General features: G+C 37.2%; 1 pseudogene; it reads right to left on the bottom strand.

The window, feature by feature from the left end:
* Nucleotides 1-1,040: 1,040 nt before the first annotated feature.
* LOC129671890 (tubulin alpha-1A chain-like) lies at nucleotides 1,041-2,226 on the bottom strand (annotated as a pseudogene).
* Nucleotides 2,227-4,419: the final 2,193 nt, after the last annotated feature.

A 4,419-nucleotide genomic window follows, 5' to 3' on the forward strand; every position in this document is an offset into this window, starting at 1 on the left:
AGAAGGGAGGGATTGGGATGGGAGGAGAGAGGGAACCACAGGGGGGATACAAAGTGAATAAAGTATAATTAATAAACAATTAAAAAAATAAAAAATAAATAAAAATATTTTTTTATTTTTATATTAATTAGTTTATTCACTTTGTATCCAAGCTACACCAATCCTAATTTTTTTTAGTTTTTATTTTTATTAATTACATTATATTCACTTTGTATACCCCCATAAGCCTCTCCTTCTTCCCCTCCTGATCCTACCCTCCCAACCCCTTCTTCACGCATGTCTCTCCCCAAGTCCACTAATAGGGGAGGTCCTCCTCTCCTTCCTTCTGAGCTTAGTCTATCGAGTCTCATCAGGAGTGGCTGCATTGTCATCTTCTGTGGCCTGGTAAGGCTGCTCCCCCCTCAGGGGGAGGTTATCAAAGAGCAGGCCAATCAGTTTCCTCTCAGAGGCAGCCCCTCTTCATATTACTATGGAACCCACTTGGATACTCAACTGCCATGGGCTACATCTGTGCAGGGGTTCTAGGTTATCTCCTAAAATGAGTATTTTAACAATATTTAGTTGTATATTTATAGTAACAACTTTAAAAAATAAATAAATGTTCAAGAAAGACATAGTTAAGGAACTGCAGTCTCAACAGACTCTTTGGTTTCCAGCTAGTTTAAATACCGTTAATATCTAGGGAACTCTCAGATATAGACAGGATGCATTTTTTTTCTAAGATGGGGAATATTTTATTAAAACCCATCAGTGAAATGGATGGCTTGGGTCTATGCAAATCATTCATATTAAAGCAGAAGTCAGTAACTGTATGAAGAAATCCTTGCCACATACAAATTAACTGATCAGACCACAACCTTCTTGGTTGGAATATAATAAACTTCCCTGTGAAAGCAGCACCTTTGTGACATTTAATTTAGCATTCCTCTCCTTCTTCCTCTCCCTCTCTTTCAATAGAATCTGTACCAACCTACTCATAATCCTTCTCCAGGCCAACCATGTTCATATGGGTCTCAGAGGTCTCTGCCTCCTCCATGCTCTCACCCACATACACTTGCATACATCAGATCAAACTTATTATTCAGGTGAGCTGAGGCCTCAGCAGTGGCTGTGGTTGTTCAGCATGTATACAGCCGGACTTTGGTCTGGTCTCCACTAGGCACTGAAGTGGAAGTAATTAATGCCAACCATGTAGCCAGTGGGGCACCAGTCCACAAACTGGATGGTATGCCTGGTCTTGATGGTGGCAATGAGAGCATTGACATCTTTAGGAACAACATCACCTCAGTACAGCAGGCAGCAAGCCACTTATTTACCATAGCGAAGATCACATTTCACCATCTGGCTGGCTGACTCAAAGCAGGCATTGGTGAACACTGCTACAGAAAGTTGAGCATGGAAGGCTTTCTCAGCAGAGATGACAGGAATATATGTGGACAGACAGAAGTGGATTCTTGGGCTGGGAAGCAGGTTGATCTGAGATTCTGTCAGATCAACATGCAGGACCCCATCAAATCTGAGAGAAGCAATGATGGAAGACATAATGACCTATCAACCTGTTATGGTTAGTGTAGGTTGAGCGCTCAATGCCAAGGTTTCTATGACAGATGTCAGAGATGGCCTTATTGTCTGCCATGAAGGCACAACCAGAGTACTCCAGAAGGTATGGGCAGTGGTGATGATAGAATTGTAGGGCTCAACCACAGCAGTGGAAACCTGGGAGGAGGTAAATGGAGCATTCCAGCTTGGACTTCTTTCCATAATCAACAGAGAGCTGCTCCATCAGCAGGGAGGTAAAGCCATAACTAGTTCTCCACCAAAGCTGTGGAAAAACAAGAAACCCTGAAGACAAGGACACTGGTCAGCCAGTTTTCAAATTCTGTCCAAGACAAAGTCAGTGATCTCCTTGCCAATGGTGTAGAGGCAATGGGCATAAATATTGGCAGCATCTTCCTTGCCTGTGAAGAGCTGCTCAGGGTGGAAAATCTGGTGGTAGGTACCAGTGCAAACTTTATCAATAACAGTGGGCTGCAAGTCTAAGAACACTGCCAGGGGAACTGGCTTGCCAGTGCCTTTCTCACTGAAGAAGATGTTGAAGGAGTCATCTTCTACCGCAGTGCAGTGGTAATCAGGCTGGATGCTTTGTTCCAGGCAGTAGAGGTCCCAGCAGGCATTGCCTATCTGGACAACAGCCTTGCCAATGTCGATAGAGATGCATTCACACATGGTTGCTGCTTCACGGCTGCCAGCGGTATGTTGGAGGCAAGGAAGAGGTGTTGTGTCTTACAGCACAACTCTTAGGAGGTCGATGTAACAGAACCTGAGACAGGATGCACTTTATAACAAGACGCTCATGTAAGTATGATAACAAAAAGTTCAACTAAATATTATCAGGATATATAGGAACAAAATAAATAAAAATTAAAATGATAAAAGGAAGAAGAACGTGGACTGAGAATCATCATTAAGCTATCTTTACCTCCTGACTGTGGACACTATATGTCCACTATCATGACCCTACCCAAATGTCTCTATGGTCACCTCACTATAATACTCTACTCTGCATGTAAGAGTAGAACTCCAACTGTGAGCCCAAATTAACACTTTCTTTTTCAAATATATATATATATATATATATATATATATATATATATATATATATATATATATATATATATATATATATTTAGGTGTCATGTCGTTACCACTACATAGTAATGTACTGGAGTAAAGCAATGCATAGTGATAGAAAATTTGGCAAAGCAAATGAAAGAGGCACACTGGAGTAAAATCAGCTTCAACAAAATGGTGCTAGAGACCAGGCTATGTACATGTAGAAGAATGAAACCAGATACTTTTCTCTTACAATTCACAAAAACGACTGCAAGTAGATCAATGTACTTAATAACCCCCCTAAACTGCTACAAAAAAAGGACAACATGTAACTAACTGATAGGGAAGGAGACTTAGCCTGTCAAGGGGATTTTTCATATTACAATGTAGAGCCAGTCTTGAAACCATATACACAGACACAGCACATTTTATTTATTTTTTCCTAAATACACACTCATAAATGAATGATAGTCAAAAAGAAACTATGAAGTCAAGAATGGGGTGCGATGGGAGGAGCTAACAGGAAGAGAGGGAAGAAGGAAACTCTTTTAATTCTACTTCAATTAAAACTATATCAAAAAAGATAAGAGTATACTACATGATAGAAAAATAGGTAAGGATTTTCAAATTGAACACCAATAGCCCAAGAAATGGTTATTTTATGAAAACAAAACAAAACACAAACCACAATTATGCTAGATAAAGCAAGTAAATATTTTTAATTTCACTACTTAGCAATAATTCCAATAGATCAATTATTTCTTTATTAAGATTTACAAAGGTAATATAACACAAATTAACTTATTAATGCCTTAGAAACATTTTAGTAGAAATCCATCATTGTTTACTTGAAACAAACTAAACTCCAATCATTAATGTACTAAGTTATGCATTGATAACTGTACCTTCAAGTTCTACATGTAAATTTACCATGTCTGTGAGCTGATATTTCTGTAATTATACATTAGAAATTCTTGTTATAATGCATATTAGTATCTATATTGTATTATTTACATATTAATATTCTAATTTATCTAAAACTCCTCTTTTATAGATGGCAATTTGTTTTCATAATTCTCCATCCATATAACATTTAAACATCAATCCGGCTCTAAAATATAACTTATGAATAACTATAGCATTTACATATAGTGTTGTGAGTTTTGGCAGAAGCAAAGAATGAACTTAAACATAATCTTGTATCATGTTTTTTAGTGTCATTTATTTGGTTATTAAGTTATTAAGTATTAATTAGTAAAATGATCATGGGACACCTCATTCATTAAGAAAGATCAAATGTGGATAATTGGAGAGTGCTTTGGGATACTCAATAACAAGACAATTTTCCAGTACCTCTACAATCTCTGTATTTAGGGAGGAGAAGAAGGATAAATCTATTCCCTGTACTTGCAAATCACTTCCCTCCACATCACTAGCATGCCACATAAAAGCTTCAATTTATTCTTTTGACTCAAGGTAATTTTAAATCCTGCTAGTGCACTATTATCTGGAGAGAATACTGCATTACAATAATTTGTAGTGTTAAAATTTTCATCAAATTAATTTGTTAAGAATAGTTTCTTTGGGCCTAGGAGATTTCTGAGTAAGTTGATTGTAGTTATTAAAGTATTATATTTCCTAATGATAAAACATTATAAGCCATTCTAGCATCACTTTATTTATTTTTTTATTTGCTTATTGTTGATTTATTTGTGTGTATGTGTTTATGTGTGTAGAGTATAGTATGCAGTGTGTATGTACGTGTGATTTGAGTTTGTGCCTACATATATGTGTCTCTGTGTGTGA

Source organism: Psammomys obesus, unplaced genomic scaffold (genome assembly GCF_907164565.1).
Source record: "Psammomys obesus unplaced genomic scaffold, mPsaObe1.curated_primary_1811, whole genome shotgun sequence".
In the NCBI taxonomy this organism is placed as follows: Eukaryota; Metazoa; Chordata; class Mammalia; order Rodentia; family Muridae; genus Psammomys; species Psammomys obesus.